The sequence below is a fragment of the Mustela nivalis genome, assembly GCF_964662115.1.
Source record: "Mustela nivalis genome assembly, chromosome: 15".
In the NCBI taxonomy this organism is placed as follows: Eukaryota; Metazoa; Chordata; class Mammalia; order Carnivora; family Mustelidae; genus Mustela; species Mustela nivalis.
Window position 1 is genome coordinate 29519661 of NC_139034.1, and position 26489 is coordinate 29546149.

At 36.0% G+C, this 26489-nt stretch overlaps 1 protein-coding gene across 16 annotated transcripts in view; it reads left to right on the forward strand.

Moving 5' to 3' along the window:
• CAB39L (calcium binding protein 39 like) overlaps positions 1-26489 on the forward strand; it is a 121843-nt gene that overhangs the window by 26957 nt on the left and 68397 nt on the right. For 5 of the 16 annotated variants that reach the window (XM_082701556.1, XM_082701561.1, XM_082701552.1 and 2 more), the window contains one exon: positions 314-349. The exons of 10 other annotated variants lie outside the window; for them this stretch is intronic. The gene's annotated coding sequence lies outside the window, so the exon portion shown is untranslated. Of the gene's footprint in view, positions 1-313; positions 350-19481; positions 20905-26489 lie in introns of those variants that run through there. One more of the 16 variants, XM_082701550.1, reaches the window with a different exon arrangement.

The following is a 26489-nucleotide window of genomic DNA, read 5'->3' on the forward strand; positions in this document are numbered from 1 at the left end:
AGTAGCTTTATGGGACGGTGTGCAGACTTCATAATGAGAGGCAGAATGAAGTAATGGGGAGATTTATTTTAACAGGACTGTATCTGGGTAGAATTGTGTCATACAACATTCAGGAGAATTGATAATGTAGTTGAAACTACCTAGCATGGTACCTGGGACATAGAAAGCACTTGAGAAATGATCGTTACTTTGGGATGTTGGGTAAGAACTCAAGAACTGGATTTATTATCAAGTGCATCTCAAGGGACTTAATCAAACTCCTGGTATACTTCTCTAAACCTGTTTTCTTTTATTTCCTCCTTATTGTCAATAGCACCACCATCCATCCACCTGCCCGAGTCAGGAATCTGTGAGTCTCTTTTATTTTATTTTTTTATTTTTAAAGATTTTATTTATTTATTTGACAGACAGAGATCACAAGTAGACAGAGAGGCAGGCAGAGAGAAAGAGAGAAGCAGGCTCCCTGCTGAGCAGAGCCTGATCTCAAGGGACTTAAAAAAGGAAAAGACTTGGAGAATGGTGGCCCAGGCAGCCTCAGTCTTGGACTTACTGGATAGGGATACATAGCCCTTCAGGTAACTGAAGGTCCTTTGTATTTTAGCGAGTTGGAGGATAGGGGTGACAGAGGAAGTATGAGGAAATAAGAAAGAGAACTGAGCTTTAAATTTTGCACATTACCTTAAGGATGCCGACATATCCAAATATCAACATAGTGCATGTATGTTGCAATTTAAGACAATTTGCAAAATCTTCTATTGGTTGTATAAACTGGTAATATTCATGACACCATGTGTATTTCATTATGTAACTATCAGTTACATGTTTATTGTTATTTCGGTTTATTTTTTAACTCTATATATTTATTTAGCATTTAATAATTTATGGCTTTTTTAATATTATCACCTGCTTATATCCAAAAAGTTACAAGGAACACTTTAAGGTATTCTCTTCATTCCTGTATTTATCAATAGAAACAGTAATACTCTGGAGAGGAAAAATCTGTGAAAAATGATTTTTTCCATGAAATATTCAAGGCTCAGTGGTGCCTGGGTGGCTCAGTGGATTAAAGCCTCTGCCTTTGGCTCAGATCATGATCCCAGGGTCCTGGGATCGAGCCCAACATCAGGCTCTCTGCTGAGCAGAGAGCCTGCTTCCCTTCCTCTCTCTCTGCCTGCCTCTCCGCCTACTTGTGATCTCTTTCTGTCAAATAAATAAATAAAATCTTTAAAAAGTAAATAAATAAATAAAATAAAAAAGAAATATTCAAGGCTCTTTTTTCCCCTTAATTGAATCAAGGATCTTGCTATTTTATAGAAACACCATTTGCATCTAATTTACTAAGTAGCTAAGAAACAAAATAAATTTTTTTGAAAGAAAATAAATTTTAAGAAATAAGAGAAAATAGGTGTTGGGACACACACTCTGAGCAAGTCTTGGCTTCTGGCACTGGGCCAGGTCTTGTAGCCCCAGGGCTTTTCTCTTCCCGCCCCCCACCACCCAGCAGACACTGGTGGCCGCGCAGCAGCACTTCCAGGCCTTTACGCATTTCTCAGTGTGAAATGGAACCTTTGAAACTCAGGTGTGGCATCAACAAAGTCAAATATGGCGGCACCGGTCAGGAATACCTCTATACTCTTCCTAACTCAACACAGGAGAAGACAGAGGAGATGTGTCCACAAGAACGGACCCAAGTGCTATGAAGAAAGAAAAGTATATCAGAAAATGAGGAAAATGATTAGCATCTCAGTTATTTTTCCTTTCCGTTACTGCAGAACCTGATTGACTTTCATTCATTCCCCAACTACAAAGAACTCTCACAAGCTTCTGATCTAGAATCCCAGAAGAGTCCAGATCATTAGATTTCTTCTAACGTTTGTGGTTAGAAATGCCAAATGATTCGCAGTGTACTAAGAGGGTGATGAGAGACAATGATAGTTAATTGGGCATGGAGCCAGTGCAGACTAAGATCAAGCAACTTTCTAAGGGGCAGCTATAACTAAGAGAATTATTAAGTGATAACTATTATAGATGGAAAATGAAAAAAAAAGAAGTATTTGATAGACAATATCACCATTCGGTCCAGCCAGTCACCCAGGAAAAACATTCAGTCCACTAGATGTGTGATATCCCAGAATAAATTCCATGTACCTGCTGTCAGAACAAAAGAGAAAGAAAATATATCCAAAGTATGAAGAATTGTGAGGTTATCATTTTATAACAGTGCACAATAAGCAATGTTGAGCAGATATGAATATAGAATTAATGAATAATAATGAAAATAAAAGAAGTCTAAATAAAGAACTTTGATTTGTGGGAAGGAAAGAATTCCCTTTTGTTGCCAGAGAAATTGTTATTAAAATAACTTTTGAAGCAATATGTATGCCAAAATTCTTGATAATTCTTGATTGTGGGAGTTAACCAAAAATGAATTAAAACTATTCATAAACTCATCTATTTAGAAAATATCTTGTGGTGCACATATCTTCACAAAATAATCTCCTCTAATAAGGAGATGTTTTTAAATATAAAAGATCAAAATTACAGTGATTTTGAAATCACAATAAGCCAAATGTTATTTCAGTTATAATGCTGTATAAAACCAAATAGCTGATATTAGTAGAAATGCCAGAGGATTTGAACTCTGGTGTTTCCACCAACAAGCTGGCATCCAAGGCAAGCTTTTTAACCTTTCAGTTTCAATTTTTTAAATCTGAATCTGCTGTACTAATAAATTTGTTTTCTATTTCTTATCTGTAAAGTGGTGCTACTATGATAATATTTCCTTCTTGTTCTTTTCAAGGCTTTTGTAAAGAATATATATATGAACATTTTTTGATATTATAAAATGCTGTATAGATAATGATGAATATTAATTTCAAGGATTTTGTTCAAATTTGTATGAACTTAAAAACAACTTTGCAAACATCTTTGAGGAAGCCATTTAATTTCTGAAATTTAGGAATATATATTCAAAAAGCTTAGTTGTGCTCACTAATTTATATATCTATACTGTATTTTTTACTTAACTTTTGTGGCAGACTATTGATTATCTATGCAAAAGTCATACCAAACCTCCCACTTTCATGACTTCTTCTCATGATTGAGGCTGAAAAATGCCAAATATTCATTTTTTTTCTAGGCTCTTTTGCACTTAGGGGGAGCCATTTTAGCCTTTTCTGGCCAATGAGATATAGTTTATTGGAGAATTTCCTGAACAGCGTTTCCTGTATGTTTTCCTCTTAACCATGACTTTTTCCTCCTTTTTTCCTGGCTCTCTTTCCCATTTCCTTTTCTTCTTTCTTCTTTCATTCCAGTCTTCATGTTTTTGCTAAAGCATTTCCCCTTGCTGGAAATATCTTCCCCCTCCTTCTATCTTGCTATCTAAATCCTAGTACTTTTTCAACGTGCATCTAAATTCCCATTTCTTCCATTAACCCTTTACCTTTTCCCTCCTCACTAGGTAATATCTGTATTCTAGGTTGTGATACTTGGTCCCTTGATTATTTACTCTTCCTTTTATATTTTGTTCAGTCTTTTTATTCTCAAAAACATATAATTATTTCGTACAGATAACTGTGTTGTGTTTTTTTCCCAAGAGTCATAAGCTTCTTGAAGGCAGGTCCTTTATCACAGAGTTCTTTTGAATTCTTTAGAGAGCTTGGTACTATAGTAGGCTTGTAAAAATACCGATAAAAATTGTTAAATGTAATAGTGGAGAATTACGCTATAATGTGCAGTTAGTTTGAAAACTGGCTGCATGTCTAAGTCTTCTGAATTATTGATATGACATTGTATTGAAAACAGTGACAACTTTTGTATATGTTTATCAGCTATGAAAAGCCAAGATCTTTCTTTAAAATGAGAAAAAGTTTATTACTATTAGATGATCATTTCATAGCTTCTTTCAAAGGAGAACTAGCATCATGATTTTTAGATCCTAACTTATGCTTAAATTATCCCTGAATAAATTTTGAAAAGATTATAAAATAGGAAAGAAAAAAATGAAGCAGCATCAACCTGTCTACATACAAAGAAATGGTTAAATAAATTGTGGCACACCAATATTAAGGAACACCATGCAACTTCTTAAAAAGAATGGTCTTTCTGCTAAATCTGCCATGTAAGGAAACCAGGATCTACTGTTAAGAAACAAAAATAACGTATGAAACCAGTTTTTAAAACCACGTTTGTATTTAAACAAATAAATCATGTCTGTGGATGTCTGGAAAAAAATGAAAGAACAGAACTAAACTGTCAACAGTAGTTAACTTTAGGAGGTGGAATTAGAGAAAAGGAAGGCAGGAGATTTTTTTAAGCAATAGAGAAGCATGTAAAATAGAATTTTTTTTCTACAATTAGCATTTGTTTTGAAATCAAAATGCAAAAAAATAGATTTTAAAGGAGTCAATAAATGCTTGTTTTGTAAAACAAGATGCAATTTTGTGTTTGCATTTATTAAAGAAATTTTTCTTTATATATCTATACTGTAATTAATAGTAATTAACAGATTGTAATTATTTTTAACATATTATAATTAATAGTAATTAACAGATTGTAATTATTTTTCCTACTCCAGATCACTAAGTCTAAAGGGTTATGGTAATGGAATTGACCTATAATTACTGAACTAATTTTATATATATTTTTCCATTTGATAAATTACCTGAATATGTTTTACTATAAATGCTACATGTTTGTTTGTCATAAATGGCCATGGTTGAATCTGAAAATTAAATATCTTGGCTAAAAGTACTTTTCATTATTAACATGCTTCATAAGCACATAGAAAGAGATACTTTGAGACTAGTTTCCCTTGACATTTTATTTATTTTTACATTTTTAATTTAAATTCAGTTAATTAACATAATGTATTATTAATATAATGTATTACTGGTTTCAGAGATACAGGCCTGTGATTCATCAGTCTTATACCCAGTGCTTATTACATCACATGCCCCACTTAATGTCTATCACCCAGTTACCCCATCACTCTACCCGGTCCCCTGCAGCAACCCTGTTTGTTTCCTATGATTAGGAATCTCTTGTGGTTTGTCTCCCTCTCTGGTTTCATCTTGTTTTATTTTATCCCCCCTTCCCCGTGATCCTCTGTATTGTTTCTTAAATTCCACATATGAGTGAGAGAGTGAGAACATATGATAATTGTCTTTCTCTGATTGACTTGTTTCACTTAGCATAATACCCTCTAGTTCCATCCACGTTATTGCAAATGGCTAGATTTTATTTATTTATTTATTTATTTATTTGGATGGCTGCTCCCTTGACATTTTAAACCAAGTAATTTATAACTCAAAGCTTTCTGTCCCTTTACTTAGTCTACTTCTTTCTTTTTCCTTTCTGTGTTCTTTTTAAATGCTGTTTTTCTTCTTGGCTCCAGAGTACCAGCTCACAAATTATACTTTTAAAGATTTATAACAGGTTTAGAATGTGACTTTCCAACATAACATTTTCATTAGTTCTGATTTCGATAATTTGTAAGAAAGTGAGAGTTTGTAAAAACTTGGAAAATTGGAAGAAGAGAGAATGTGCATTAGTGCTCAATAGGGTGGGGTTGTTCTTTCATTAAAAGATATATTGTGTTCTTAACTCATTCCAGCAAGAACTTTTCACAAAAATATCAACTATGGAGAAAACAGAAATCAGATCCAGCAAATAAGGGCAGAGAAATACGAGAATTATTACCATCTAACAGTGGTTATAGCACTAAGCCCATTTTTGTTGGTTATGATGCTGGTTATATGTTGTATTTTAGGATTCCATTAATTCTTTCTTACCTTATCCTTTGTTACTCCTTAAATTGAGAAATTGGAAGAAAATCATAACCTGCATTTCACTTAGTGTGGTTCTATTTTTTGGAAAGACACGGATTGTAACTAATAAACTTGGAATTTGGTATACATGAATTACAGCCTTTAGCTTTTACTCTTACTATATTTGTATGATTTTTTTTTTTTTTTTTTTTTTTGGATAAGATCAGTTTTTACTCTGCTCAAAGGCACATTCTATTACTCTACCCTCATTCTCTTCAGATGACCTTGAGTCCTTCTTTTCTGAGAAAATTAAGGCAAATTTGTGCCCCCTAACGTCATTCATCTTTACTTGGACAGTTTCTTTATTCAAACTTTATCTTTCCTTCTCATTTCAGAAAAACATGTAGCATTCTTTGAGGATGTTAAACTTTTGACTTAAATTCTTGATCCTTCCATTGTGAGTTCAAGAATCTCACCCCATCAATTATCCTCTTCTCATCTTGCATCTCCCTCCTATCTGTCCCACTCAATCTACTGAGAATTCAAAGTTAAAAAAAAAAAAAAAGGAAAACAAAACCCCCTTTTTTTAGCCCTTCAAGTTCTCCTTTCATTCCTTATCAGATACCTGGAAACAGTCTTATATGCTTGTGCCTCCAACACTTAACCTCTTACATTCCTGATTCTGTCTCTGACTGTTCTATGTCTTGGCACTACTAAGACTATAGCATTTCATCTAGTTTCTAGGCATGGTAGTTGAGCCATGCTACCTGATCAGAGCCAATACTACCAGTTTCCCAAGGACGACTGCTCTCCCTGGAGAGTCCTTGGAGTGCTCTCCCTGCTTTATGCTTACTGTACTGTGGTATACTGGGTGGTCCCAACTTGGGTTTGGGCTCTCTATTGGCCTGTATCTTTAGTATTTTAGGGGAATATGAGTTCTTAAGAGATCCCTTTCCTTGTTTTGAGTGGTTTTCTGTAGATCCTTTTTTCCTCTAATACTTCTGCTTTCTAAGAATTGAAAGAGGGTCTTAGAAATTAGATGATAGATTTAGGCAGGATATTCATCACTACTCTGCAGTATTTGGTATTGTTGGACACTCCACATTTCTGATGTTCTCTTCTTCTGGTCATAGGGATAGTATATTTTTCTGGTTCTTTCCCTCTCTAGCCACCAGCATTTCTTTAGTCCCTTTACTTGGCTACTTTTTCTCTCTCTCCCTCTAGCTGCTTCCTAAAGTTCTGTCCTTTGCTCTCTTTGGACCCTCCTGTACTCCATTGGCAGAATGGGTGACCCCCAGATATATTGCTCTGGGTCTGTTTTCTCTCCCAAGTTCTAGATCTGTATGTTCAAGTGCCTACAGGCATCTATATCCAGATGTCTTGCTGGCACTTCAGACTTGCTACATATCAAGCAACTGGTCATTTTATTATTCTTTTTCTCCTGTGGCCCATATTTCTTTTAAGATATTACCATCTACTCTTTCACATGGAAAACAAGGAAACTCGTTGCCATCTTAACTCTTTTCCTAATTACCGTTTACATTTATTCAGTTGCCAAACCTATTGTCTTTGATACTCGCATATTCTTCTTGTTCACCTGCTAAGTCACCTGCGTTGTCATCCTGGACTACTGGCAGTTGCCTTTAATTTCATCACTTACTGTTTCTCTATCCTTTTGATTCTTCTTATACACCGCCAAATTCATGTTTATGAAACATAAATGTTTATAAAAATGTTTATGTTTATGAGCCACATCATGGCTCCCCTTTGTCCACAAATTAACAGTTAAATTTATTAGTCTACTATTAAAGGCTCTCCATAATTTGACTCCAACCTGTTTTTCCTTTTTTTTTTTACTACTGTCATTCACATAGCATTTTTATCTGATGAACTAAAGTGTTTGTTATTTACATCTTGCACTTCCTAATCCTCTGTTCCTATTTCCACATGACCAAATCATACCCATCATTCACAACTGAGTTCTATTGCCACTTTCTCTATGAAACATTCTCTGATTCTTCAAAATATATCTATTTTTTGGTTCAACTGAATATTTTTGGAATTTCATTGGTCTTTTCCTCTTTGATTCATAACTTTTTGTCTTACACTATAGTTATTTTTGGTACATGTATTATATTCCCTATTAGAATATAAATTCCCTTTTCTGACCTATATCCTTATAGACCATATTGCCCTCAGATGGTTGGATGAATGAATCCCGTGCATTTTTAAAAAAATATTTTATTTTTAAATAGTCTCTGCCCCCAGCATGGGACTTGAACTCACAACCCTAAGATTAAGAGTCATATGCTTTTTTTTTTTTTTTTAAAGATTTATTTATTTGTCAGAGAGAGAGCGAGCGAGAGCGAGCACAGGCAGACACAGTGGAAGGCAGAGTCAGAGGGAGAAGCAGGCTCCCTGCGGAGCAAGGAGCCCGATGTGGGACTCGATCCCAGGACGCTGGGATCATGACCTGAGCCGAAGGCAGCTGCTTAACCAACTGAGCCACCCAAGCGTCCCAAGAGTCATATGCTTTATTGACTGAGCCAACCAGGTGCCCCTGAATCCTGTACCTTTAAATGATAGAAAGTTGTAACAGAGCCTTGCCATTATAAAGTATCTAGGGCTATTACATTTAGTTGTATGGTTTTTGTAGTCCAAAGACCCCTGCCAGCAGAATGAGCAGGGCCTGAAATCCAGCTCACATTCCCCCTTCCCCTTACCAAAATATGTGCCAGGTTGGTGCAGGGCTGCATCTGCCTGGAAGGCAGGTTACTTGTTCTTTACATGAAGGTTCTATTTGCTGGTTAATCTCTGCATCTGCTTGACTGCAGCTGTCCCTTTTTTTGACTCTTACCAAAGCATCATATAAGCTAAGAGCAACCCTGAAAGTACTGACAGTATTAATTAAAGTGATTATGAAAACTACTTTGTGTTACATAGAAACTTTCCAAAAATTATTTGTCAAAATAAAAGTTATGGATTAATCAAATGTGAAATAATTTATAGAGCATCTCCTTGGCAATTTACTATTAGTTTCAAATTTATGGTTCTAGATCATTTGAGAATGGTTGCAATTTTAACTGAGGTCAGTTGGGTAATGGTCCCATTTCTTTTGCCACCACTTCAACTCTATCTTTTGGTTAAGATAACCTGATAAGAGATAGACATTTTTTTTTTTTTTCTTTTTGCCTTGTTCCTTTAGCACTATTGTGGTGGAGCCAATAATAATGGCTTCTGGAAGTTTTTCTAGTTTGATTTGAGGGTTAAGTCATAGAAAAAAAATTTATTTTTTAAATCCATTCCATTTTACTACTTTCTAATTATTTACTTAATGTGTCTGTGTAATATAAAATTTCCATAAACCTGTGAGAGATAGATGGAGTATTCCTACCTAAATATATAGAACAAAGCTCCGAGATGTTAATTGACTTGGGCACGAAGCAAGCTGAAGTCCAGGGTTTCTTTATTATCCCTATCCCATGCTTTTCTAAAATGCTGCATCCAGAATTCCTTTAGTGGAATTATTTTGGTCTGGTTGGTAGATAAGGCAAGTTGAAAAGTCCTTAAGCACATAGTTAATGGCTTATTGGGTATGTGTATCTCTGGAGTACCTAGTATAGCACTTTATATCTACTAAGTGCTTAACAAACAAGGTTGATGATACACTGCTTGTGAGTCCACCAGTGGATTTATCTCATTCCAGAGTAGTGACAGGGCAACCACAAGTGGACTGATGTACTTTTAATATGTGCTCAAGGCTGTTTTTTTTTTTTTTTAATTACATGAGTAGAGAAATGTCTAACATTTAGCGCTTAACTAAATGCCAGGCACATATGCATATTACTTCAGTTGATCCTCACAGCCAGTCCTGGAACTGTACACTATTATCTCCAGTTTAAAGACAGATACTTACACACAATCGGCTTCCATTCAAATCTAGGGCTGCCTAATATCAAAGAGACAATAGTCATGAAACTAGCCGCTTGATATCTGAAAAATATTCAGAATAGCTTATCACAGAAAGGCCTTTGGAGGCTATATATGTACATCTATTTATTTCTAAATAGCTATAGCTGTAGATGATACTGTCTTAGCATTAGGGAAACAAAGCAGTCATTCCTTGGACTGGCATCGTAGAACTTAATGCTGGGGCTGAATATTGCAGGCGCCACAGCAGCTCAGTACCAGCAGGGGGCCAGAGTAGTGCTGGAAAAGTGAGAAAAAACATGACTTTCTCTGCTTTAAGAGACTACTCTGGTGTTTTGCAAATACAACCAGTAGGAGTAATGATGTCACCTTGTTATTCAGCTTCCTCTTTCCTAAAAAAAAAGAAAGAACATGAGATACAGCAGCACAGTAGTATAAGAAGAATCAGAAAAACTGAGTTTTTTTTAATCTTGTTGAAGTTAATTGGAAGACCTTCTAAAGGTTTCCAGATTTGGCTAAGGGTTAGCAATTAGTGTACAATTAGAAATGTGGGTGTGGTTTTTTAAAAACCTTATTATTGAAGTATAATTGACATACAGTGTTACATTAGTTTCAAGTGCACAATTTGTGCACTTGATGTGTGTTTTATTTTATCAATTAAGGTAATGTGTGTTTTATTTTATCAATTAAGCTTCATCTCTGTGCAACATCTACAGTGTTCCTCCTATATAATTTCCTCTAAATTCTGCTTTTATGAAAGCAATTTGAATATCTTTAAGCAACTTGCAAGGCCACAATATTAATAATGTTCGAAATGGAAATTAAGAGAAGGAAGAACTAGAAATATTTATGGTGTATGGGTAGCATGACAAGCTCCTAAAGACTTTAAATAGGTTCTTTGCTTTGGGGCTTCTTTATTGGCCTTATTGAAGGCCAAGGACTATTAAAGAGTAAATCAAATATAATTTCTAGGCTCCCTGAAAGTGTAGCTGTAATATTTTGTATATATATTGTGGTATTTAGGAATAGAGAAAAACAGAAACAAAAGGGTGAATGAGAAGTGAAGAAAAGAAGTGAGAATAAGAGAGAAGTCAATTCCACTAAAAAAACCCTAAAGATCTGTAGTTACTCAAATTAGCAAAATTGCAACAATAGGTATATAGTACATTTTAGCATACTCTAACACATATATATGTATATGCATATACATATACATACATTTTATAATGGTAAAAGTAATAGTCATTTCTCCTAAAACAATCATTTTTAAACAAATGTGTTACAACGTGATTGATATATTAGGGAGCAATTTGAGCATAATACACATTTCGTGTCTGTTTTTGTGTCATTTCATTTGTGAGCAGTACAACATGAATGCAAAAACCACCCTGCTAAACCAAGCCACATAGGAATACACAAAATGTTCACATGCACAAACTTCAGACACCTGCCAGCAATCTCAGTGTACCACATGTGATGAGTCCTGTCCATCCACATTTGATGTTAAAACTTTCCAGCTGATTTCAGATAACCCTATTCTCTCTGTTTCAGAATAACTCCCAAGACGCAGCTCTTCTAACACCCATCACTTTCATTAGCAAGTGCCAGGTCTTTTTTAAGGTACAGGGTCATATTTATCATAGCATTTATGTACTTATTAACCATTTAACATATTTAAAACTGCTGTTTTCATTAGGCTCCTATCTTTTCTTAAAAAAAAAAAGTCTCTGATGAAATTTTTGAATATTAAATTCCAGCCCCACTGTTCCTTGATTTTTATCTCCCTAGTATGATCACAGGCCTGAGCTAAGTTAGTATGAGCAAAAACAGGGAGACAGAATGTTGAGAAAGATATGAAAGATCCATAGGAGAAGATACAAGTAGAAGGCATGAAAGATATGATTAGAAAGAAAAGATACAATCAGAACCTTGGAGAAAGCTGAAGACCCAAGCATCTTTTACTTCTGCCTTGGGCAAAGGTAATGGTCAACCCTAGAATACAAACCAGTCTATTGGGATACATCCTAGGTCTAAGGGGACAGGTTTACCCTCATTTGCTTGGAAGAAGCAGTTTAACCTGAAGGCTTGAGTAATGCACAGAGCCCGGAAGCCAGTTAGAGAAAAAAATCACAAGTCCAGATTCACCAGTTGCTGATTTTGGCTAGTAGAAGACAAGTAGCAAAATGATTAAAGTCAAAGAGAATCTAAGACAGTTGTATTATCAGAAATATTCAAGTCTGAGAAACAAATGCTTATGATTTCCCATTCCCCAGAAACTCCCATTCTCTTGCATGAGATTCCAAAACAAGTGGACTGCTTAAGCAGGAAAGCTCCCAGTCAGGAACCATCCGCAATGACCTTCTCATCGTGATTTTGGGGGATATTTGATAGGGGAGATTCTCCAAGAGTTTAGAGATTAGAATCAGGGGCAATCAATTTGGTAACTAAAGAACTCATTTCCCCTCCCAGACAGGGATGCCTACTCTTCTGTCCAGCAAAATATCATATATATTATGAATCGATGTTTCTTTACTTCCATTTTTTTCATGCAGGAGTTTTTATTGGCGGTGTCTTTTTTTCTACTTTGCCTTGTTTATTACATGTCTTGGTGTGGGGAGATTAAATTTACAATTGAGCCATAGGATGATAGACCCTAAGGAGCTGCTTCAAACTTGATTGAGAAATTTATACTCAACAGAGATTTTGGAGCTGGCAGCAGTAAATAAGTTTGAGTAAGGGTGAGTGTACTGTTAGTCACATTTGGAAATCTTGCCCAAAGTTAGGCAGGGCCATTGTTGAAAATACAGATGTAGGAAAAGGATAAATGTGGATGCTGAGCAGCCAGGTTGAACTATTTTATGGAAATTTTTTTTTAAGATTGTATTTATTTATTTGACAGAGAAAGAGAGATCATAAGTAGGCAGAGAGGCAGACAGAGAGAGGGGGAAGCAGGCTCCCCGCTGAGCAGAGAGCCCAATGGAGGGCTCAATCCCAGGACCCTGGGGCCATGACCCAAGCTGAAGGCAGGGGCTTTAACCCACTGAGCCACCCAGGCGCCCCTGGAATTTTTTTTTTTTTAATAAGATGTCTTCTTTCTTTCTTTTTTAAGATTTTATTTATTTATTTGCGAGAGAGAGAGAGAGAGAAAGAGAATGAGAGCGAGAGAGAGCGGGCATGAAAGGGGAGAAGTCAGAGGGAGCCGAGCAGGGAGTCTGAGGTGGGACTCAATCCCGGGACTCCAGGATCATGACCTGAGCTGAATGCAGCTGCTTAACTAACTGAGCCACCCAGGCACCCCATTTTATGGAATGGTTTTATGTAAAACACAAATGTAGCTGAGTGAATCCAGCTACATATGCTTTGAAGTTCAGTCATGGTGCAGATCTCACCCAACATTTGACTTAATGACTCTTGACTTGAAGTTGCTCTTTCATAGTGAGATTCTCACTTTTCTTTTGTCCTGCCTTATAGGCCTATCAGGCCTATCTTTGCACTGATGCTAACACACTCTGAAGCCAAGCTGTTTAACAAGAGCACCTGGTTCTTATGCATATGGTTCTTAATAGTTGGTTACCTGAACTAGCAGCACCAAAGCCGTTTTTCAGGTTTGATGTAGCTATTGAAAAAGAGGCCCAAGGGCTTCTCTTCTTTTGAGATTATGGGGACCAAGGCCATGTAATCTGTGCCACCGTGTAAGAAGAGCCCAACTATGAAAGAAGGCAGCACCGAAGAAAGCAATGCAAAGAGAGAAGGAGCTCCAATGACATTGTTTAAGCTTGGGCTGAAGTTAGCTTTGATCCAGGGTCTCTCAGCCTTGGCACTGTTGACATTTTGGACTAGTTATTTCTTTATTAGAGAGAGGATGTTCTCTGATTTTAGAATGTTCAGTAGCATCTCCCACCTCTCCCCAGTAGGTACTTCCCTGGCTGGGCTGTGCTCTGATCCTAGGCCTTTTGGTTACATGATCCTTAAGTTCCCTTTTTGCTAAACTTATGTGCATTGGGTTTGTCACTTGCAGTCCAATTGTTTTAGTTAACTTTCTCCTTCAGTTTTTCTATGTAAGTGAAAACAAATATATTCATTAAACATAAATAACTCTATAAAACTAATAAAATAAAATTAATAATAATTTAGTCCAATAGATACCAGTAAATTGCCAATCAAGCAGTCATAAAAATACATATTTGTGTTTAGTATTTTACATATTAGAATCTTGATTTTTTTGAACATGATAAACTAGTTTTTAGTGTGTCAATTATTGTTACTGTTGACAGTAAACTTTTTAAACCACCAGTGTTATTTTGATGGACTAATCAGTGTTTTGTAAAGATTTTATTTATTGGGGTGCCTGAGTGGTTCAGTCAGTTAAACATCTGCATTAGGCTCAGGTCATGATCTCAGGTCCGGGGATCAAGCCCTGCATTGGGCTCTCTGCTCAGTGGGGAGTCCGCTTCTTCCATTCCCTCTGTCACTCCCCCTACTTGTGCTTTCTCTCTCTCTGTCAAAGAAATAAATAAATTCTTTATTTTTAATACATATTTTTTAAAGATTTTATTTATTTATTTGACACAGAAAGAGAGCAAGGGGGGTGGGACAGAGGGAGAGAGAAAAGCAGACTCTGCCAAGCAAGGAGCTCTACTGGGACTTTCTTGGGATCCCAGGACCCCAGCATCATGACCTGGGCTAAAGGCAGATGCTTAACTGACTGAGCCACCCAGGCACCCCTTGATAGGGGGGACTAATCAATTTGATAAGGTGCCTTAAAAAAATTCTGTAACTAGTTGCAATACTTAGAATTAGTGAAGTGATGCAGTAGATACATTTCAAGATGGATTCTAAGTCTTACCGTATCAATAACATGAAAGTGACTGCTAAGGTGGAGGAGGTAATTTGGAATTCTGCATAGTTATACCATCACATATAGTGATAAATAATTTTTCCACTACATTTTTGTATTTGAGTTACTGGAGAATCATGGCTTATTAGTGTACCATGATGTCATTTGGCCATAGCTTGATCTCTATTTATCATTTACACTTTTCAATTTTCCTCTCTGCTTTCTCCATAACTGAGACAGCTCCATGGAACTGCATTACTTATGGGTTGTTAAAGTCTCCATCTAATAATAAAACAATTAAAATCTCATTCTATGCGGGCGCCTGGGTGGCTCAGTGGGTTGGGCCGCTGCCTTCGGCTCAGGTCATGATCTCAGGGTCCTGAGATCGAGTCCCGCATCGGGCTCTCTGCTCAGCAGGAGCCTGCTTCCCTTCCTCTCTCTCTGCCTGCCTCTCTGCCTGCTGTGATCTCTCTCTGTCAAATAAATAAATAAAATCTTTAAAAAAAAAAAATTCCATCTTCTTAAAAAAAAAAAAAATCTCATTCTATGGAAATTTTTCAATTGTGAATTAACAATGTAAAATAGAAGTTTTGATTTTGCAACAGGCAAACTAATTCAACATTTTGATATTAGAACTCTCTAAGATAGTGGTAGTCATATATGCTTACCAGTACATTGCAAGTTAAATTAGAAGTTAACTGCAAAGAAGTATTTAAACTTCTTTTATTAGTTTTATTGTTAGAGATTGTGGCATTGCTATTTTGAATCTATATTAGGTATACATCATTGTGTTGATGTGTTATTAGAACCAAAAATTTTATGTAAGAGAAGATGAGTATAAAATTAAAAAAAAAATAGAGTTGAAACTCTGTAATGGTAAATTAGAATTTAAATATCAATGTAAATTAATGACTTTTTAAAACTCATTTGCTAACTTTCATCACTGCAAGGTCTAGAAGCAGTGACATGTCTGTAGCAGTGAGTGTGCCCAATACCCAAACGTCACTATGAAGCTCTAGGGCTCCCTGGAGACATGACTCATTGCAGATCTAGGACAGAGGAAATACAAAGTGAGGCTGGGACATTCTGTTGAACTGGAAAGCAATAACAATTCAAAGATTACTGAAATTGTATCAAAAGGATGCAGGAAATATCTTTAAAGGACTTCCACTGTCCAGATCTGGGAAAATTTGCACAGTTTTTACAGATACCTCTCATACATCATTGCATATCCTCTGGGATTCACTTTCCTCATTTCAGCCCTATGTAAACTCTTGTGTAGGCATAATCATACATAGCCTTATTCCTGCTATTCTGTAAACCCCTTGCTTTTTGCAGTGTCCTCAAGGAAGACCCACACATGTACAACCTGGACGTACAGTGGAGTTAAACTCAAGTGTAGGGGAATTAATGCCCTTTTGGGAAAGCCTTTGATCAATGGGAAGTGAAGCCAGTGGGTAAATTTTTCTCCTCTCTTTTCTCCTCCCACCTTAGTGGTGGTCCTGAAATGCAGCTTACATGGCTTCTAAGAAATTCAATCTGACAGATTAAACCGGTGGCCAGGTTGGTATGCAATGTCATTTTGACTCTCTCTCCTTTGCTTTATTCCCCTTGTCCCTCACTTCTGCTCATTGTGATTGGATTACTTTTAAAAATAATATCACAGGGGTGCCTGGGTGGCTCAGTGGGTTAAAGCCTTTGCCTTCGGCTCAGGTCATGATCCCAGGGTCCTGGGATCGAGCCCCGTGTCGGGCTCTCTGCTCAGCGGGGAGCCTGCTTCCCCCTCTCTCTCTGCCTACTTGTGATCTCTGTCTGTCAAATAAATAAATAAAATCTTAAAAAAATATAATAATATCACATAAGGCTTTTGCTTCAGATCCTACTTTTGGGGGAAACCCAAGCTAGAAGGATGGCATCAAATGGAATAATGCCTGTAGTTTATTGAAACATTGAAACATTGAGTATATAAAGATTTATGAACCATTTTGAATGATACTCTAAAGAAGATGAGGCACCTGGGTGACTCAGGTCATGATCCCAAGGTGCTGGGATCAAGCCCCACATCGGGCTCCCTGCTCAGCAAGGAGCCTGCTTCTCCTCTCCCTTTGCCTGTTGCTTCCCCTGCTTGTGCGCTCTCTCTTTCTCTCTCTGTCAAATAAATAAATAAAATCTTAATGGCCCCCCCAAAAAAAGAAGAAGAAGAAGAGAAAGACTTAACCTTACCAAAAATAATCTTCTATTTGCCACCATTGGACGTGAATGTTACCAGCTTTTTACTCTCCAAATTGGTAATTAAAGGAAGCCACTATCAGTCTTTTTTAATTAGAGGTATAGTTGAGGAGAAGCTCTTCTCTATCAAACAAGTCAGCCAATATAGCAGAAAGAAGAGAATTTTTTAATGATCAGTTTTCAGTCCCTGATGAAATGATTGATTTAGACACAAATCATCAGTGAAGACTGGAATTCTTGGAGGAAGTGTTGGTGGAGAACTGCGTATTTGCATTTTACAAACAGTCACTCTATACCTTACAAGCTAGTTAAAAAGGAAACCAAGTCTTTTCAATAAATAAATTTGCTATTATTACCTTAACTCATAGAAATACTTTTATTATTATTTTAAAGGCTATTGTATTTTCCTGGGTTTTTGCATGCCTAGTAATTTTTGACTGCATGCCAGACATTATGAGTTTTATGCTATATGCTAGATTTCTAAAAATGCCTTTAGATATTTTTGAATTCTATTCTAGGATGCAGTTAATTTATTTGGAAAGAATGTTATCATTTCTGGACTTACTTGTAAGGTCTATAGAGAAGGACCAGAACAACTTAATCTAAGGCTAATTTGGTCCCAATGCCAAGGCAATATCTTTCAGAGTATTTAACCCAATTTCTCACATGAGATTTCTTCACTCTGGCTTTTGGGAACAAGAACTATTTTCAGTCCTGTGTGAATACTGTGAATTCTTCAGCCTGATTCTTTCCATTCGTTCTTTCCTGTCTTTGGAGTTTTCTCACAGATGTGCTAATCAGTTCTCAGATGAAGATTTGAAGAGAGTCCTCTGCAGATCTCTGGGATTCTCTGCAATTCTCTTCTCTGGTATTCTGCCCTGTGAATTTTAGTCACATTGTCCTTCTTGAATTCTCAACCCTTGTCTCTTTAGCTCCGGAAGACTGCCACGCTCTGTTTGGGCTCCCCTTCCTGCTCTGCAGCCTGGAGCAATAATTACCTTGTTTCCCTTCTCTCAGGGATTACTGGGCTGAGCTGCCTGGTGTCCAGTGTCTAAAAACCATTGTTTTATATATTTTGCCCAGTTTCTCAGTTATGTAAGACAGAAGAGTAAATTCAGTCCCTATTATTTCATCATATCCTGAAAGAGAACTGCAGTCCACTGTAATTGTACTTTCAAATTTTCAAGTATCTATAGGGTTGGCTAAAGCATATTTGCTTATTTGTTAAAAATTTCTTAAATAACTTTGAGTTTTCTCATCTTGTTTTCAGAGGATGAAGCTTGTACTATTTCCATTTTGGAAATTTGTTAACTTTTTTGTGGATCAATATATGGTCACTTTCTGTGATTTCTTTGCATGTGTTTTTAAAAATGGTGTTTGGTAGAAGTCAAATATAAACATATATAATCATGTGTAGTTGGTTTGAATGTGTATTTTGAATACCTTGTCTTTATTTTGTGCCTTAGAATCATAGATTGATATACGTCTCCCAGTGTTAAAGTGCCTTAAAAAAAAAATTAACCTTGGGTGCCTGGGTGGCTCAGTGGGTTAAGCCGCTGCCTTCGGCTCAGGTCATGATCCCAGGGTCCTGGGATCGAGTTCTGCATCGGGCTCTCTGCTCAGCAGGGAGCCTGCTTCCCTCTCTCTGCCTGCCTCTCTGTCTACTTGTAATCTCTGTCTGTCAAATAAACAAATAAAATCTTTAAAAAAAAAAATTAACCTCATAGTTAGTCTAAGCACCATCCGTACTAATCCTGAATTTCTCCAGGTATACCAGAACTCTCTGAGTATAATCTTGAACTTGGGAAGATACAAGCACTTATTATTAATTGCCGCCTGGTGATTTAAGATAATGTCTCTTTAACATTTTTTTCTTTAAGTAAGAAATAAAACTCTAAGTTTTACAAAAGTCCAAATTAAAGGAATTAATTGGCAGACTAATTTCTAGTCTTCTTTGGTACCTATTTCTTAGGTGTTAAGAACCAAATTACCTTATAATATATTTAAGTTTTAAAAGTCTACTTCAGGGGCGCCTGGGTGGCTTAGTCAGGCTTAGTCAGTTAACCGTCTGATTCATGACTTGGGCTTAGGTCATGATCTCGGATTGTGAGATTGAGCCGCTCATCTGGCTCCCAGCTCCGTCCCCTGCTGGCTTGAGATTCCCTCTGCCCTCTCCCCCCACCTTATGATCTCTCTCTCTCAGTAAATAAATAAAGTCTTTAAAAGTAAATAAATAGGGTCCCTTGGTTGTTCAGTGCGTTGGGCCTCTGCCTTGGAATCAGGTCATGATCTCGGGGTCCTGGGATCGAGCCCTGCATCCGGCTCTCTGCTCAGCAGGGAGCCTGCTTCCCCCTCTCTCTCTGCCTGCCTCTTTGCCTACTTGTGATCTCTCTCTCTCTCTGTCAAATAAATAAATAAAATATTAAAAATAAAAGTAAATTAATAAAGCTTGCTTTAAATGAGCCACCTTAAGAAGTACATATTTTTAAATAAATATATGTGTATATCAGGGAATCTATATTAAACATCTGATGTATAGGTTAAGAAACAAAGCAAAGCTTTATTTATTTGCTTATTTTTCTTAGGGGTAATAACCAACTATTTATAGATTTTTTTGCCTCGCACTTTATTTAAGCTCATATTCTTAGAGATGCTTTAGCAGAGAACAAGATTAAAACATAATAGGCCTATTAACTTCTGTCCATTCTGTTATTGAGGGATCTGTCATCAAAAGAAGAGGCCGAGAATTTTGATTGGAAACATACAGTGGGAGACCGAGAACTTGAAAGTCTTTGGGGCTATGGGACTGGAACAGAAAACTCCAAAGCAGGCTCTGACCGGCATTCTCACATGGTCAGCTTGTATTCCAAGCTGAGTACATTGCCTCCTAATTCCAGAGAATTCTACAAATGCCTTCTAAGTCTATCACCAACCATCCCACTCAGCTTTCTACCTAATTCCTCGTTCTCAGATTTTTCAGAGATACGGATCTCTGAAATTTTAAGACATTTTACTTTATAATTATACATATGTAATAGTGAAAAAGTTTATAAAATACTCTTAAGCCTTTTAAATTCTCATTGAAGAGATATTATGCATCCTGACCAATGTTTTGCATGTGTATGTGGAGTGAGGGGGACTTCTAAACAAAGTGATTATATTTGGTTTGCACATAAATAGTATAAGCTGCTCTACTTAATATTTTTGGTGTCAGTATTTTTCTGTGTTCTTTGTAATTTTCCCTTTTATAACTGCAAATGTTGGATCTAAGTCTCAAAATATGCCATATTTTAAAATACATTATACTTTCACATACTTTAAATTATAAATACTCTAATTTTAAAAATCTTCCCTGCCTTTTAAAATCTGAAGAGTAAATTCATGATGCTTAAGTATTTCCTTGCTACATTTTATTATGTTGGGAATCAGAATCTTCCCTGAGAAACTAACGTATTAGCAAATGAAGCTGTTATTATCACTATCAACACACCTTTGTTAGATACTGTTATTTACATTTTTAACCAGCATTGTCAGGCCATTTTAATCTGTGGACAAAACTACACACATGAGCAACTATAGGACTTAGAACGCGGTGAGGAAAATATTTTGTTTATCCCTAGACTCTTGCGGTGAAGGAGCAAGATTTAAATTTGCCTCAGTTTAATTGCTTTACACACATTCTTGTGACGCACAGTTGGGAGGGAGGAAGAAAAAGAGGGAGCTGTTACACAGTGGTATGTATCTAAAAGAGTGCGTTTGAGAGAGAGAGGAGAAGGCAGAAGCAAGCTGGTCTGACCAGAAACAGAACTGCCTGTGACAGATTAAGAGACAAGCAAGGCTTGGAATCTGAGAGCAAGCAAAGAGAGTGGAAATTTACAGCTGCCCTGTGCGAGTGTTCAAGTGATCATTTTCTGCTAACGTTTTCCGGTGGTAACTGTTACTCTTCAAAGAGAGAGAGAAAGTCAAGAGGGGATTGTGGAAACTCTTCGTTCGGTGCTTTCGGTAACAGGAGGCACCCTCTATTAAATGGAAGATAAAGCTACTTCATGTAAAGTGCTTTGAGAGAGAGCTGTCTTCAGCACCTCACCATGTGTCTACTTTTTGTTGCTTAGACAAGCTTGGGCATTTCTATAACATTTGGTGAGTATCAGCCAGGTTATCTATTCTAGTTCATAGAAATGAAATTGATGTAGTAAACTTCAGTTTTCACTGAAGTTTTACAGTTAATGCTTATATATTCATTTTAAATCGTGTTGTTACCTTGTTTCTTTGTGCATGATGAACTGCTGTTACTAGGAGAGGTTTAAAAAAAACAACAACTACAAAACAATACTTCTCTGTTGCCTAAGGCACTTGAACCATTACCAACTATTCTGTGTCCATGGAATATCTTATTCTGGAAATGGGTTTTTATTTACAAAGTGTTTCCAAAAATAAAATAGTGGCAGTATACCATTTTTCATGTGTCCTTTTCAACTGCCTGAAAATTCAAAAGTTATCTCTGTCTATTGTCAGTAAATTTAAAACTATCATTGTGACGTTTGGGATCCTCAATTATTGTAAGTTACATCATTCTCTCGTAATTCAAATAGAATTGTTAATGATACCATTCATTAAAAGGACATATCATTTAAGTATGGAATGCTTCTGTTAGATCCAGTAAGTGACACATGATTTTTTCAAGGTTCTGTAATGAATATAAAAATTAGATAATTTACATATCAAATTTACCATTTGATACAAAATGAATGTACATGGATTTCAAATTAAGGATTCGAAGTTATTTTGTTCTATTGCTGATACCAGACTCTCATATAACATTGTTGCTCTGCTGAAGAAATATAGCCAGATGCATATATGTATGCCAGCAATATAGCAGAGAAAAGAAAAATAAACTTGTGAATTATGTATTCACATTACAAGAGAAATTTTATTTGTACAACCTTAGCATAGGACATTGTATATTAATTTTTTATGTCTTTTTAAAGGCATCAGTGGAAGACACGTAATCATTCCTCTGTGGGTAGAAGGAAATCTATATTGTTAGCTGCTAAACTGAGTCATTGCATAGCGATGCACTATTCTAAGCTAAGTTTTGAATTTACTCTCTGCCAGCATCAAAAGATATGTCCTTAGTGGTTCAAGTGAGTCCTTTAAGGCAGAACAACTTAGCTGGAATGAAAACTTCTATAGAGTGTCAGTAAGCATATCGAAAGGGTTTATACACTAGACATAATACATAAAATGGCTGTATTTCCTCTATGTGTACAGAAGCCTGTAGAACAGGTTTTGTTTTGTGAGGTGGGTTTTTTTTTTTTTTTAATGCCTTTCACCTATGTATAAGAAGAAACTCAGCTGGTCTTAGGAAACCTTCTCCAGACCAGTATCTTGCACTTAAAATCAAAAGTAAATAAAATAAAGATAATATCACAAACCAACTTTTCTTCCTCACAGAACTTCCCATACTTGGTCTTAGACCAATGGCAGATTTACACAGCTTCACAATTGTCAGAATATATTTTTTTAAATTTTAAACTATTAAGTCATTGGTATTACCTTAGTGGTGGCATCATTTCTTAAGCCCATAGGAATGTAAATATGACAGCAAAGAATAAGTCATTCCCAGTTTACAAATGTTTTGTATTTCAGAAGTTTATTGTGAGTAGGTTGATGGGAATTTTGGACCCATCTCCCCTGGAAAATTATTTAAAAAGTGTTTGTCTGTTTTTTATTATATCTGAAGAAAATATTTTAGCCACACTATAGAAAAACCATTGCCACCCTGAAAAATAGTAGGAAATCGATTCTAGTAATGAAACTAAATGTAAAAACAATTATGTTCAATAAAACATTTTTATTTATCCTAGATGCTAATGCTTGAAGAAAAGCAAATTTAATAAGATAGATGGGTTTTTGGAAGGATGCTTATAAACAGGATTTCTAGGTACTTTAAAGAGCTTCCAAGGTTGCACACCCTGTATGAGATCTAATCTCATGTTATAATTTGCTATTTTTATTTTCCTTACTATAGGCCTATTTCTAGCCATTGCTTTTATGCTTATCACCCATTTATGAAGTGTAGCTCAGTGACACATTAAGTAGGTACCTAATAGTTACTAGATGAGGACTAAATTTTTTCTTTGGTTCACAAAAAAGGAAATTGAGTAATTTTTCCAAGTTGTCCAAAAAAGGAAAGGGGTTTAGGGGCATGTGGTTTTCATTATGAGGAAGATATGGCCTGACGAGTATTGACTGAATTGTGAAGCACAAACAAAGCAATAGTAGTGCAGAATAGGCCTATTTGGAGAAAAAGAGAAGATCCTGTATGACTTGGTGGCAGCCCTGAGTGAGCAGGGACGGTGATAAGGGAGGCAGTTTACAAGCTTGGTATCTTGAGTACATGGGACATTCTGAAGTAAGGTGTCAACTTCACGTATTTGCATAAGTGTGCTTGGACCCATCTAAGGAAATGTGGCCTTTGTGGAAAACTGAAATTTGGTCTATCTAAATCAAGTTTAGTCACACTAGTCCTAAAAATTTTTCTAAAGTACTCTAGTACAAAGTGTAAAAGTTGGTAATGTAATAAACATATATAATGAAATAAACAATACAAAGAGCGCACTTATCCTAGATGATTTTTAGTGGCAGAAAACTTTTCCATTTGATCAAGAAATACTTTCTTCTTTTTCAAAACTATAAACCTTGTCTTAATCGTAATAATAATATTTAACCAAAATTTGATGACTGTTAATTATATATGTGCTTAGAAGAAAGTAAAAACAGAAAAGTGAATTTCGCGCTTCCCTTGATAATTCTGTTGTGAAGAATATCAGTTGTGAATTTCAGTGAGATCTGATGCTTTGATTACAGGTACTAGTGTTTTGTTGTTGTTGTTTTTTACAGGTACTAGTTTTGAGAATACTGACCTAGCTTCAGACCTCTGCTATAAATTGAGATTGTGAAATTCTAATATAGAATCATCACTCATTGACAATCACTAATAGTTAATATGTGTAGAAAATTTTAGCTCTGACAAGTGACTGGAGCAGTCAGTAGAATCACTGTGAACCTAATGAATGAAGTTACTGGTGGTTTTTTCCTGGAATAGTAATAGTCTAGTAGGTTGTTATTTATAACAACAAATAAGTTAGCAGTTCTGTGTCTTCCTAAGTTCATGTACTAGTTCTATTTTTAAATTATTTCACTGGTTACAATACATTAGAATTCAGGAGTAGTTCCCAGGGACTTGGGTTTCTCTTCTTATAAAAGAGTTTTTATTCCAAAGGAAGTCTGACCAAGGCTTCCAGGTGAATGAGGATCCATTAAAATTCTCATGAGTTTTCTGTTCCTATGTAAATTGTCTGTTTTTAGTCGTCACGATCTCCTTCATACTGTGTTAATAAAACTTAATAAAAACAGAATCATTCTTGGTCATTTTGAACTGAGAAAAAGAATTATCAGTGAAAGTCCTTATTTATACATTATTGTCTACAGATTTTCATTCATTTCCATAGGTTTTCTAGTAAAGTATTTAATTGTGGTGCCTTCTAATTACATTTAGCATATGTATTTAAAAATAGGATCATTGGGGCACCTGGGTGGCTCAGTGGGTTAAATGGCTGCCTTCAGCTCAGGTCATGATCTCAGGGTCCTGGGATCGAGCCCCATATCAGGTTCCCTGCTCAGTGGGGAGTCTGCTTCTCCGTCTCCTGCTCTCTTGCTTACGCTCTCTCTCAAATAAATGAATAAAATCTTTTTAAAAAATGGAATTGTTAAAGGATAGAAGACGTTAATTAGATGATACTTTGACATATATGCTCTATAATGGATTTGGTGTCATAGCATGTGTAACTAGATTGATATCTTTATAATTTATTATTTCTGTGCAGTACTTCTAAGGTATGACATTGTCAGTGGAGGGAAAGGTGACTATTTGGATATGGCAAATACAGTAGAACCTGTAGGTATACTTTTTCAGTTTTAAAATATACCTTAAACCATTTGAAGAGAACAGTTTAATGAATACTGACAAATGTATACATTAATGTAACCTCCACTCATTAGTTTTTAAAAAATGAATCTTACAGATTCAATTATCTGCCACAGATGCACTTTGATTTATATCATTTCTACCTGTGAGTTCTGTTTGGAGTGCAGATAAAAGAATCGTGATTCCTGAAATTTTGTGATTTTTTTTTTAAATGTAGTGCTAAGTTTATTTTAGTTTCTTTAGTTTAAGAGAAGGTACTTATGCCTTAGGTTTAAATTAGCAAGCTTTAAGAAAATTTTGGAAATGTTCCTCCCTCAGTCATTGTTGATTGTAAAATAAACTTATGTGGAAAGAAAGAAGGCTCATTTTTTTTTTTTAAAGATTTTATTTGTTTATTTGACAGACAGAGATCACAAGTAGGCAGAGAGGCAGGCAGAGAGAGAGAGAGGGAAGCAGGCTCCCTGCTGAGCAGAGAGCCCCATGCGGGACTCGATCCCAGGATCCTGAGATCATGACCTGAGCCGAAGGCAGCGGCTTAACCCACTGAGCCACCCAGGCGCCCCAGAAGGCTCATTTTTTAGTTGGTTTTGTTACAGCGAGTTAGAAGTTTGGTTACTTTTTATAGTTTTACCTATGGAAATCTTGAGATTTTTCTTGGCTTCAGAGATACATTTCTTGCTTTCTTAAACTTGTGTGGGAAACCTTTGAATTAGAACTATTTTTGAATACTACAATTGAAGGTTAAACATAAAGGTGTGGAGATACTCATTAGCCATTTAGAGATAAACATTTATTTCCCTTTCAATATTTTAAGGAATAAAAAGAAGGGAATTGAATGTCCCAAATGACCTTTTCTCCTAGCTTCCCTTTTTCCCTTCCCCTGTAAACACTCCTCTGCACTTAATGTCACTGAACATATTCAGAGTGATTAACTTTGGGCCATCTTTAATGACGCTCACACATAAGTTAGGAATATGAAATATTTTGCTGTGTATGAGAAAAAGAAATGCTGCCAAAATCTACTATAAAGTCTACAGGGCCTGAGATCCCTGGGAGCAGAGGTGAATAATTTGTTTTGGCTCTCTCTCCAGATTCTGAATCAAGTTCTACTCTTTATGAAATTTCATAGCCAAACTAACAGAAATCACATTTGTTTGACTAATGCTTTGAAAAGACATGGTGATCAGATATTCCACAGTTTGAACTTTAAAACACAGTTGTTTAGTCATTAAAAATATCATTTATGAGAAGGTGTTTCCATTATGAAAGTATTTGCATGGGCTATTAAACAAAGCTTGGAAAAAAGAAAATTTGAAGGAAAAGGAAAATTTAGCATCCATAAGCCAGTTACCCAGAGACAATCACCATTAACTTTTGTAAATTTTTTTCTATGCATAGCCTTTGTGTTCTTGTGTTTTGTTTGCTTTTACATAGTTTTATGGGGTGCTGCTTTTAACATTTCCATTTTATTTCGCATTCTTTGCAAACATTTTCATAGCCAAAGACTGTATTTCGTCAAATCTAAGAAGCGATTGGCTATAAGTCATGTACTTTGTATACCACTAAGGAAGAAAGAAAAAAAACTGTAAAGGAAGGTAAAATCCCCTCGGTTGTAAGAAACACCTCAATTTCACAGATGTTAAAATGTTTTTAAAAATGTTACAAAGACAACCTTTATTTTAGTTTACTTTGTTAAGATTTCCAGAAGCAAGAATTACTTACTAAATCAGAGGTT